This window comes from Limulus polyphemus, unplaced genomic scaffold, assembly GCF_000517525.1.
Source record: "Limulus polyphemus unplaced genomic scaffold, Limulus_polyphemus-2.1.2 Scaffold4574, whole genome shotgun sequence".
Lineage (NCBI taxonomy): Eukaryota > Metazoa > Arthropoda > Merostomata > Xiphosura > Limulidae > Limulus > Limulus polyphemus.
In genome coordinates this window covers 9,049-22,830 of record NW_013670184.1, presented here as the reverse complement: position 1 = coordinate 22,830, position 13,782 = coordinate 9,049, and the positions used below count along the sequence as shown (strand labels likewise).

At 32.6% G+C, this 13,782-nt stretch overlaps 2 pseudogenes; one reads left to right on the top strand and one right to left on the bottom strand.

Annotated features, from left to right (window-relative positions):
- The window catches only part of LOC111088848, a 29,375-nt pseudogene that overhangs the window by 12,166 nt on the left and 3,427 nt on the right, over positions 1-13,782 (top strand).
- LOC106471369 lies at positions 6,993-12,982 on the bottom strand (annotated as a pseudogene).

The window sequence follows — 13,782 nt, the reverse complement described above, 5'->3', positions numbered from 1 at the left end:
ATTGAAATTTATGCGCTGATTAATACAGATCTAAGCCCTTTAATATAACTAACAGAAACGCTATCATACGAGCGGTTGTTTGTGATAGAAATTACTAATCGTAGCATTTATACCTCACAGTAAAAATTGTAATTTTTTTTTTCTGGGAAGTACTGCACGGGAACAATTTTCAGATTGTGCTGTTTAGTTATACGTCACTCAATGTACAGAACTCAGACTTTTTATTACTTTTACTATTATAAACGGTAATGTTTTTATATATTAAAAGTGTTATTTTTATTGAAAAAATAATAGTTTTTAAGAACTCTAGTTTTTAGTTCTACATTTAAAAATTACATCAAAAAGATATAATCAAACCCTCACGTACAGTACAAGTGAAAGTCATGTTCTTGTTGTGAGACAGCGGAAGTCACGTGACCCTGGTAACACGTCATGAGATTCTAGAACGATCATGAATTGTCCTGGCAACTCCAGTCTGTTCCAGACGCTCTCTTTTTTTAGTATATACGCCCGGCAAACAGTAGGCACTGTAAGTAAAGTGTGTGCTCACTGTGATTTATAGCGTGTGTTGTAAATGTTGTTAAGTTTAAAGTGACTGTGGACATTCTGTGTACTAAATAGTTGTATCAAGAAAGAATAAACTAGTTTTAATTAAGAAAGGACTTGTATCGCTGAAGCTGCTCTGAAAGAAATTTTACAGGAAATTATCAAACAAGAAGATACGCAACAAATTGGTGTCAGAGAGTGGGACGGAAAAAAAATTGAAACGAAAAGTGGCAAATCAAATTATAGCTTAGCCGAATTGATGGTAGCAATACAAGAACAGCAAAAGAAACAAGAACGAGAAAATAAACACAATAAGAGAGAGTACAACAGTGGTTGGAGGAGAAAGAAAGGAAAAAAAGAAGAAAGACTACAACAGTATACTTGGCTGACATTGAAGACCAATGCATATTAGGATTGGACTATTTACTACCGAGGAAGGGTGTAGTTAACTTCGATAAGATGACGTTTGGGAACAACAAAGGCCAAATTCCGGTAAGTGTTAAAAGAGAGGTTGAATTTATCAGGTGCCATCAAGCTGAAGTCAAAGTGACTAAAGGAATTGATGACAGTGAAATGGAACCAGGTATAGATATTAAAGTAGAGCAGGAGAAAGACCAATATCTGAAGCCAATAATTGATATCCTACATGTAAGTGTTTTGCACCCTGCTTGGGAGAAGGTGTCTAGCGTAAGCCCTGTGACAAAGAACTATTGGGCACAATGGGACCAGTTGAAGCTTGAAAATGGTAGTCTTGTTCTGAGATGGGAGACTTCAGATAGGAAAGTGACGACCTGGCAAACAGTTATACCGAGAAAGTTATGTGAAGTTGTGCTGCGTCAATCCCATGATAGTTTAACAGGAGGACATCTCGGAGTTAAGAAGACATTGAGTCACCTACGGCAGAGATTTTACTGGATAGGTATGAAGCAAGATGTGGAAGAATGGTGCAGTACATGCAGTACACGTGCTAAAAGGGGACCCAAGGCATAAGGGACGTGCTCCAATGAAGTTATATCAAGTTGGTGCACCAATAAAAGAAGTAGCTGTTGACATTGCTAGTCCTTTGCCCCAAACCCGTGCTGGAAACAGATACTTTTTTCTGGTGATGGATTATTTCACCAAGTGGTCTGAGGTATATGCAATACCAAATCAGAAAGCTACAACTGTTGCTTCGGCTATTAATGATTTCTTCTTCAGATTTGGTATGCCATAGGAACTGCATTCTGATCAAGGCCGTAACTTTGAATCATCTGTGTTCCATGAATGCTGCAAGTTGTTTGGCATACGAAAGACCAGGACAACGCCACTTCACCCACAGTCTGATGAGATAGTAGAAAAGTACAATTGGACACTGGGTCAGGAATTGGCAAAGTTTTGTAATAGCCGCCAAGATGACTGGGATGTCTTACTCCCTCCACTGTTGATGGCCTATAGGACAGCAGAGCATGAAAGCACTGGATACACTCTAGCAGAGTTGATGTTTGGTCGGGAACTTCGGTTGCCAGTGGATCTGTTAACAGGACGCCCACCTTATGAAGAGTTGCCTGAAAATGTGTTCGTGAAAGTGTTATCTCAAAGGATGAATGATATTCACCACCAAGTGCGTTCAAACTTGAAAACGTCTGCTGATTCCATGAAGCTATGTTATGATAAGAGATCTACCGAAGACAGCTTCGTACCAGGAGACAAGGTGTGGTTGTATAATCCCAGGAAGACCAAAGGGAAGTCTCCTAAGGTGTCTCCTCCATGGGAAGGCCCATATGACATAGCGGATCGTCTCTCAGACGTGACTTTCCGAATAAAATGTGGTTGGCGAGGTAAGCCAAAGGTAGTGCATGCTAACAAGCTTTGGAATTATCACGATCCAGAACATTTCAGTTGGAACGAAGTGAGAAATGGAATAAATGACGCTGTTGAAGACGTGTCACCTGAAAAAGCTACTGTCGAAGAAGGGATTCTACCCGGTTTTGAGACGGGAAACAGTGAAGCCCTTAATGAAGTTACTACCACTGATGTGACTGTTACCGATAATAGGACATCTCCTGATGGAGCAGGTGAACCCCACGTGAAGAAGAAGCCAACGAGACGGAGACCTGTACGGAAGAAGATACGTCCCGTAAAATGAAAATAATTTGTTGAATTTTAATTTTGTGTTTGTAAATTATGTACATTTAATCAAGTTATTGTCAGTTATCTATTGGTTTAATGTAAGTGGCTATTGTTCGGGACGAACGATATTAAGGAAGAGACAGTGTTACGACAGCGGAAGTCACGTGACCCTGGTAACACGTCATGAGATTCTAGAAAGATCATGAATTGTCTTGGCAACTCTAATCTGTTCCAAACGCCCTCGTTTTTTTTAGTATATACGCCCGGCAAATAAAGCGAGATAATAATTGCATAGATAGAGAGATATGCAGATAGATTGAAGAGATATATAATTGAGTCAAGCGAACAGTAGGCACCATAAGTAAAGTGTGTGAATCACTGCGAATTATAGCGTGTGTTATAAATGTTGCTAAGTTTAAAATGATTGTGGAAATTCTGTGTACTAAATAGTTGTATCAAGAAAGAATAAAATAGTTTTAATTGATAAAGGAATTGTATCGCTGAAGTTTCTCGGAAAGAAATATTACGGGAAATTATCAAACAAACAGATACGTAACAGTACTTTATTTAAAATTGTGTTCTGTTATAAAGAAATGGTTGTTGAACATACCATAAATATTTTTCTAATTGTCTGAATCTTGAATACTCAGATTCCTGAGTAACATTCAATAGATGACGTCAAAGTCTATTTAACTTCAATCACCACTTCTGGCTTTGGAATATTGTTGTATTTTAGCACAACAAACAGCACCATTGTATTTATTATTTCGGTCACATAGATAGATTGATATATGGTCGGCCATGCCATTGCTCCATTATAATATTATAGTAAGATACCTTTATTATCTTAATGAAAATTATTTCACAACATAACCATCTTTTCTGAAGGTCTCACCAGTGATAAGTGATTATTTACAGACAGTTTGATATTTACAAGGTTTTAAATTATGACATTTTTACTGTTCTAAACTTCCGCAGACTGTTCTTGGCTATTTGCTAACGTTATTAGATTATAACTTTATAATGAAACCTGAAGTCAGGTGGTCATACTATATGTGTACTGTTTACATTTTCTAGATATAAAGTCAACAATTTCCATTAAAAACTAAAATACTGTAAAGAATAATCAAACATTGAAATACGTTTTCAGTTAAGTTATACATTCTCAGTTTAACCTAAATTATTACTCATTACATTAAACAATATATACATGTCTGAGAGGCCTAATTCTTGTTATCAGATACAGACAGGTTTAATATATTCGTATTCAAGTTACTATTTGTATTGTGTTGTTAGACTCGTGAAGAATTAACTTTCTTGTCAATATAGCAACGATTAAACAATGTACAAAGTAGTAGAAAAATAATGAACAACTTAAACTCGAGACTTTCTGTGGTTGGTTTCTTCCATACCAATAATAAAAGATTATGGATTATAAGTTAAGCTTGAGTACATCTTACTGTCGTACATAACGTATTCTAACCAACCTCTGACCTCGTCTGTATAAGATACTGTACACCCTTCTTATCATGTACTGGTTTAATACTTAAATCGTCACGTTTTATAAAGAATCTGTTTGAAAGAGATAGAACTTCATGTAAGGTTTAACCAAACCTTCAAACAGTCTACGTTAACGATATTAATGTTTTAAGTTCTTATTACTGTGTAGTTTCTTATCTAAAAATCTCAAGTAAAGAAAATATTCATAACCTAACATATTTCGTTAAATTAAATATATCGTCAAATTTGTCTTAATCTTTTGTTTGTTGATTGAATTTAATACAAAGATAGTCTATGGTTATATGTGCTAGCTGTTCCTAATTTTGAATTTATAGTCTAAAGAGAATACAGATAATCAACACCCCTCAACACTAACTCTTGAACTACTTTTACAAACGAATAGAGAATTCACAGTCATATTATAAAGTCTTGAAGGTTGAATTCGAACATGTTTGGTGAAGGGTGTCGAACTCGCGACCCGTAGGTTGCCAGTCGAGCGTCTCAACCACGAACGATGTAAAAATAAATAAATCAAGTAAAAATTGAATTGCCACAGCTAGAATTAATCAACCCTATGTTGTATATCGAATTAACCCACTCTATATTATATATATATACAATCTATAAGATATTCCAAATAACCTTTGTTGACTAGTGGTCTTATTTCTAATTAATCTACCAATCTTTGAATCAAGACAGAATAATTTTTCAATAGCTTACGACTGATTAATATAGATGATGTCATTTTTCAATCATTAAACACTAGTGATTATTTAGAGTTACTTGATGTATCTATACCAAGATCATAATTAAAAATCATAAAAATCAAACATAGCAAAACAATGTATGCATTACTTTTAACACCATAATTAAAAATTACATTTGAGTAAAACACAAAATGTTTTTGGAGAACATGGTCCCTACAATCTTAAGAACAGCGAACAGTTATCTTATATAGATCTTGTAGAAACAACAGTTATCTTATATAAATCTCGTAGAAACAACGGTTATTTTATATAGATCTTGTAGAAACAGCGATTATCTTATATAGATCTTCTTGAAACAACGGTTATTGTATATATATCTTCTTGAAACAACGGTTATTGTATATATATCTTGTTTAAACAACAGTTATCTTATATAAATCTCGTAGAAACAACGGTTATCTTATATAGATCTTGTAGAAGCAGCGATTATCTTATATAGATCTTCTTGAAACAACGGTTATTGTATATATATCTTGTTTAAACAACGGTTATCTTGTATATATCTTGTTGAAACAACAGTTATCTTATATAGATCTCGTAGAAACAACTGTTATATTATATATATATCTTGTAACACAACGGTTATTTTATATAGATCTTTTATAAACAACGGTTATCTTGTATAGATCTTGTTTAAACAACGGTTATCTCGTATAGATCTTCTTGAAACAACGATTATCTTATATAGATCTTGTTTAAACAACGGTTATCTTGTATAGATCTTGTTTAAACAACGGTTATCTTGTATAGATCTTGTTTAAACAACGGTTATCTTATATATATCTTGTTGAAACAACTGTTATTTTATATAGATTTTGTATAAACAACAGCTATGTTATATAGATATTGTATAAACAACAGTTATCTTATATAGATATTGTATAAACAGCTCTTATCTTATATAGATCTTGTAGAAACAACAGTTATCTTATATAAATCTCGTAGAAACAACGGTTATCTTATATAGATCTTGTAGAAACAGCGATTATCTTATATAGATTTTCTTGAAACAACGGTTATTGTATATATATCTTGTTTAAACAACGGTTATCTTGTATATATCTTGTTGAAACAACAGTTATCTTATGTAGATCTCGTAGAAACAACTGTTATATTATATATATCTTGTAACACAACGGTTATTTTATATAGATCTTTTATAAACAACGGTTATCTTGTATAGATCTTGTTTAAACAACGGTTATCTTGTATAGATCTTCTTGAAACAACGATTATCTTATATAGATCTTGTTTAAACAACGGTTATCTTATATAGATCTTGTTTAAACAACGGTTATCTTGTATAGATCTTGTTTAAACAACGGTTATCTTGTATAGATCTTGTTTAAACAACGGTTAGCTTATATAGATCTTGTACATGACATCATATAACTCTAATCGTGTATCCTACGGTACGTCTCATTGAGGGAAAAATGAATTAATTTATATATTTCAATACATCATGGAAAAACATGCTACCACGTGACACAATCTTAACATATCCATCTAAGGAAGACAGCATCACGTGAGTCACATGGTTACTATATACACATGACTGACGTAATTTGAGTGACGTTTTTACTATATGCATCTGGATATTATATTACCACGTGAGCCACGAGGGTAATCTACAAAGTTATTTGTAAGCTTATCGTTATATGTAAATATATTATTGTATTTATAAATATTTCTTCGGAACTTTGAGTCATGTTAACACTAGAGAAACCTAACAGTAACAATATATTGTCACGTGGTCAGTTTGGACACCTACATTCACATTACAAGATTTATTAAGATAAAATAATTTTATATAATTTATTAGTCCTTTAATAATTGATACCATATTATTAATCTTGTAACTATTAGAAACAGAATAATTAAAGCAGTCTCTAAACATCAAAGACGTATTTGTTATAAGTGAAATAATAAAATACAATTGGTTTGTTGTTCCTAACATATTATAATGGTCTTAGAACTCAGGTCGTATCTTCATCTCCACATCTGGAAGTGAGTATTTCTGTCCTTTCCATGCGCTCCATTCCACACCATCAGCAAAACTCTCGTGTTCACCGTTCAGGTAGAGTCCATTAAGATTGGAACTGTGACACTTGTTATACCACCAAGCTCCTTTAAAGGTTTAGGCACGGCTTGTTTCATCAACGTCATTATCTTTATCTTTAGCAGAAAAGCTATACCCAGTGTGTCCACTGAATTTGTCTCCTGTGATATCAGTAACAGAAAATAAAGAAATAAACTTTTAAAAATCAAAATGTGTAATAAGTCAAAAGTTTGCTTAATATTATATAATAATGATTTGTTCAAGATACAGAACCATAGATACACATAACAAACACTTGTAGGCCACATCAGGTTTAGTACATTAAAGAATGCAGTAAGAAACGTGTAAGTCAAGAGACGTAACACTATCATTTTAACCAAAACTTACTGCAAAATATACCTTACATTTTAGTCTTAACGTCGACAAAGAGAATCTTCCAAATTAAACACAAACCACGTTAATAAAGACATTCCAAAATAACCAAAATATGTTGTTAGCAAAAACGTTCACCTTAGTCCACTCTGTATCATCTACAACAAAGGTAAGTTGGGTTTATATTGTCTAATGGTGTAAGGGATAGACACTAATTACTACAGATAATAACCGCAGCTATTGAGACTAGAACCAGTGTTATATTGTATTATGGTAGTAATATATAAGGTAAAAAACAGCTTAGGAGAGTGATAAGTAAAGTACAAAGCAGATTAGGACAGTAACACAGGATACAAAATAGTCCTAAGACAGTAATACATAAGGTACAATACAACTTACGACAGAGATTACTAAAAACATCTTTCAGTTATCTTTCTGAATACTTTTAGTGACACAATGTTTATTAACAAAATATGAAATAAGTATATCAAGCTTGAATAACAAAGAGATAGAAAACTGTAATCGAGGCGGTCAAACGTTAATAAATTCCTTTATGATCCAATGAAAATTACTATCCCAAACTACGTCTTTACCTTAGGCATATTATACCAACATTCACTACACTTATAAGGTTTCCCTAAACAAACCCCTCCAAGCTTCACTTGCAACCCCGTCACTAAAATCGTAATGGACAGACAGTAAACTAACCATTCTCTCTCGCAAAATGCATTCTGGCTTTTATGACTCCTCCTATTTCGAGAAATCACACTAGCTTTTATACAGATTATTTAGTTAATTGATTTAGTTTAAAGGGGTTATGTTGGTATAATAGTTGGTATAATGAATGTTGGTGACATTATTAGGTTCAAAACGAAGAAATATTCTCTAACGTTACTGTTTTCTTTATATTTAAATTGGTTTTGTTTTCAAATTAATGTCTTTTATCTTTCGGTACGTACGGTACACAAGCAAGAAGAAGATCTAATGATAAAATGTTTAAATCTCACGTAATTTTATAAAGGTGAACACAAGTTCTTTATTATTAGAGATTTTAAATAGTTTTCGTCATAAGAATATTTCTACTACATTGTTTTGAATAATAAATTGAAAAAGATGTATTCAGCATAATAATGATAAAGGAATAACTTAGATTAAAAAGTAAACTTTGATTACCTGCGTCACCTGAGTAATTACTGACATGTAATCTATACAGGTAGTCTTTGTTTTCTATCCAAAACTCCCGGTAGATGGCAAACCTCTTGTTTCCTTCTTTATCCTTTAAATCAAACCTAATTGAGTAGTTTCCTTGATTTGTTAGAGCGTAGATCTGATCGTTTCATATATATTAATAATGAAACGTTTTGTTTTGTACACATAGTTTACTTCATAATATACGAATGAAAATGTTTAAATCATGTAAGGTTACCTTAAGATAAACATTAAACAATCTGTTCATCCTTAAAAGAACAATAATTTTTATTTTAAATCTTGTCTCTTCAAACAATGTATTGAAAAGTCTTATCACAACCTAACTACCCAGAATTCCTCCTATACCTTTAACAGCATCTGTTGAAAAGCTGTAATAAGAACCTACCTAGCCAAAACTCCTTCTGAAGATCTCCAAATCTTCCCAAGGTTTGAAAAAGTAATCCTCTGAATTTCCATGGTTTCCTCTTATCTGGATTATCTTAGATACAGAAAATGAAGAGTTATAATTAAACCTAAAATATATATGTTTTTACGTATAATAATTTTATATCATATTATCTAAAATAAACGTTACTTACCGTCCAGCTTCCTCAATCAGTATCCATGTCACAGTAAACATTGAAACTTCCAGTAGTCGTTCATGACTTGGGCCAAATACGGTATGCTCCACTGACACGGTGTCCATTAAACAGAACAGTAGCACAATATGTTTGTCCAGGAGAAGAAGGTGGACATGTGTGGTCCGTTCCATGATGGATTAGATAATTTTCCAAGAGAGAAAGTCATAAATATTACCTTAGCTAGGTTAGGTTCGACATATATATATATGTAAATGTCTAAATAATTTGTTTTTATGTTATTTACTGATACCGTTTATACATTTGTTAATTAATTAAAACTGTAAATCATCCATAGGTGTAACGTAGTTTTTGTTCAGTAATAATCATTCCTTAAAGTTAATATACATATATATATATATCATTGTAAGTAGTTTAGAACGAATATTAAACTTCGTATACTTTATAGATATTTATATACATACATACCAAAAGTTATTATATAGTTGGTAAAGTGTGTAATATACTGTTGGTACAGTGTGTACTATACTGTAGGTACACTGTATACTATACTGTTGGTACAGTGTGTACTATACAGTTGGTACAGTGCGTACTATACTGTTGGTACAGTGTGTATTATACAATTGGTACGGTGTGTACTATACTGTTGGTAAAGTGTGTACTATGTTGTTGGTACAGTGTGTACTATACTGTTGGTATACTGTATACTATACTGTTGGTACAGTGCGTACTATACTGTTGGCACAGTGTTTATTATACTGTCGGTACACTGTGTACTATACTGTTGGTACAGTGTGTACTATTTTGTTGGTACAGTGTGTAATATACTGTTGGTACAGTGTGTACTATGCAGTTGGTACACTGTGTACTATACTGTTGGTACAGTGTGTACTATACAGTTGGTACAGTGTGTACTATACAGTTGGTACACTGTGCACTATACAGTTGGTGCAGTGTGTACTATACTGTTGGTACAGTGTATACTATACTGTTGGTACACTGTGTACTATACTGTTGGTACAGTGTATACTACACTGTTGGTACAGTGTCTACTATACAGTATGTACACTGTGTACTATACTGTTGGTACACTGTGTACTATACTGTTGGTACACTGTGTACTATACTGTTGGTACACTGTGTACTATACTATTGGTACAGTGTGTACTATATTATTGGTATAGTGTGTACTATACTTTTGGCACAGGTGGTATTATCCGGAAAATATTACTTAGAACAAGGATGTTACAGATATTATGTTAAAATAAACTATAGTCACCATTTTTCTCCCTTTAAATACTTACAAACATAAACTATATATTTTATTTATTTACTTATTATTTAACTTTTATCATAATAAAATTTGTAATATTTTATTTTGTCTTTAGCTCATAAACACGAATTAAAACTACACATCAACTTCATAAATTTACGATACTAACGTTTCATTTACAACAGGATACGGCATTCGATTAGCAACCTGCGGGTCGCGGATCGAATCCCAGACCCACCAAACTACAAATATGAAACTTCGCTTCTTTCTTAATAACAGAAAAAAAGAAATAAAATTTAGTTAGTCTTATGTTTATTTACTAAAGAATGGACTGTAAAAAGTTCATGAACATAAATTCCATATATTAAACAATACTGTTATTATACAGGTGAATTCAACAATAATACTCATTTTGTACAATTGAACATCCGTCACGTGTATTAATACCATCATTCAACAAGTCAGAATAAGAACATAGATTTGTTTTCTTTTAATCATTATTTTATTATCTTAACAATGATTATACTGAAGGAAAATCATATAAGGTTACTTTACGATAAACATCAAACAATCTGTTCATCCTTAAAAGAACAATAATTTTTATTTTAAATCTTGTCTCTGTAAACAATGTATTGAAAAGTCTTATCACAGCCTAACTAGCCAAATACAATAATTATTTGGACTAGAGGATTATCCTGACAGATTTGTTATACAAATATGCACTAATATTATTTAATACTAATTATTCTGAGAGTGTTGTCATGCTTAAAGTAATGTAAAAAGTTCTTTAATTTAATTACCTCTAACAACAGTCAATAATAAAAAGTATTTACACCTTTAAATACCCTTTCTATGAACTTTTCCTCTGGTTTTCAGGTTTCCTTTGGTAAGAAAAACCAGGATGTCGATGAACGCAATTATTCAGGTTATTGATGTCTCTTTACATTGTTTATGGACGGTCTCTGATCCAAAACTTGGATCAAAACAGCAAAATGTTCATCATTTTTAAAGACATTGTTTTTCTTCTTACTGTAAAATAAAGAACGTCGTATAAAAGTTTTTCTGACAGACCTAATACAAAACAATTTACGAAATATAAAAACTTAGTAACCTGGGTAATATTATCGAAACACAGAGCCTTTGCGTAGATACTATTTTTACGTCTCCGTTCGTTAGTTAATTTTCGGTAAATTCGTTCCGACGAAACTTTAGCGACACAAGTCCTTTCTTTAATAAAACTGGTTTATTCTTTCTGAATATAACTTTGCGATACACTTAATTTCAACAGTCGTGCTATAATTCTCAACGAACGTCTCACGTGCTCGACTTCAACAATACTCAGTTCAATTACACACTCTCTGACTGCAGTTCAATTACTCATTTCCTCCCCGTCGCTTCGTGGCCGGTCTTATATATACCAGACTACCCCCAATCTAGTAGTCTCCCGATAATTCACGAAGGTTCGAGAAGGACGTGGCGTGACACAAGTCACGTGACCTCGCTGACGCAACACTGCCCCCTCCTTAGTATTGTTCGTATTATTCCCAGTTCCCTTTACTGAGTAACAGTGACCAATAAACAGTGAAGTAATATTCTTAAAATGTTCCTCTTATTAAAGATTTACGTCTCGTCACAATACGTCCTTTCCTTAAGCTATTAGAAACTAAGAAAAACTTTGATAAAATAATTTCTTAGTCTTCCTTGATATGTTCTTAATTTTTGATTTCCCTCAGAAGAGAATAGTGTTCTAGTCTAGAAAAATGTTAAAATTTTATTTTTAGTTATTTCAACAAAAGGGTGAGAAGTAACAGAAATTTCTTAAAGACGGTATCCTTTTATAGGAAACACTTCAATTCATGATAGGATATCTCTATATCTCTACCAAATATTTGGTTTATATCACTATCTCCATCTTTGTTTACCGATGTTATATAATATACAGACATTCGTTGTAAACTATGATGAAAAAAATAATCATCTTAACAAAACACGAGTTTTAATTATTTCCGTTTTCTACTTACTGTCCAGCCTTCTCCACCAGTGTCCAAATCACAATAAACATCAATACTTCCTGTAAACATCAATGATCTGGGCCAAATACGGTACACTCCACTACTACGGTGTCCATTAAGGAAAACATCTGCACAGTCTATTGGTCCAGGAGAGGTTGGAAGACATTCCAGTTCTTGTGAATATAAGCCATAGAAAATGGTATATACATAAGTTCACAAAGAAATAATAAAAAATATGTTTACACACTAATTCTAGACACTTGAAAACATAAGAATAATTACATCTTAAGTGAAGTGTTTGCTGTAATTAAAATATTGACAGAAATTTTGGGTTACAATCTGAAATAAATTATTCATGTTCCAGTATTTACATGTTTTATATTTTAAGAGACAAGTAATGTAAACGACGACTTACCATCGCTGTGTATTTTCTGTTTAGCTTGTGTAACAAGTAGATTGATTGAATCCAGTACAGCAGATACTGTTGTCAGTTGACATTGCTTGAAGTTCGTGTCTATCTGACAGCATTGATGAACCAGAAGAAGAATCATCATAGGTTTGATACTGATCATCATTTGGTAAATTTCATGTCTCATCATCTGGAAAAATATGAAATCCGTTAAAAGTTATCATTTATGAGATATTCTTGAAACAATACTTAGAGGTTACCTTCTATTATATAACCATATTTGTTTATCTATCTACACATCGTTTCTAATGTCAATATGTCTTGTTTGTTTTGTTGTTGTTGTTTTCTTACAGTAAGATAAACAACATTGTAAAAGTTTGTTTCTAATACAAAAAAGTTTATGAAATATGTAGTAAACTGACTGTAGTAGTAAATTGATTGTAGTAAACTGACTGTAGTAAAATGACTGACTTTTGTGATAGTTAATATTTATTTAAAGTTTTACTTGTATCTAAACTCTCATACTAACAAGAGTTATCAATCTAACATGTGTTTTATAAAGCAACTAATTGTTGACAAAATAATTAGATAATTTCTTAGTTGTAAATAATCATTAAGAAACTGTGTGTTTTTTCCCCTTTGGGTTAAATAAGATTTTTTTAAATTCAAATTCTAACGTTCAATGTTTTAATCATTGTTCACACTTACCTTTAATAATCACTGTACTAAAAGTAAACGAAGAACTGCTACAATGTTGATGTTGTTTTACTGTAGTTCAATACAACTTCCCGTAACTTTCTCGGTATAACCGTTTGCCAGGTCGTCACTTTCTCATCTGCAGTTTCCCATCTCTGGACAAGAATACCATCTTCAAGCCTCAACTGGTCCCATTGTGCCCAATAGTTCTTTGTCGCAGGGCTTAGACTAGACACCTTCTCCCAAGCAGGG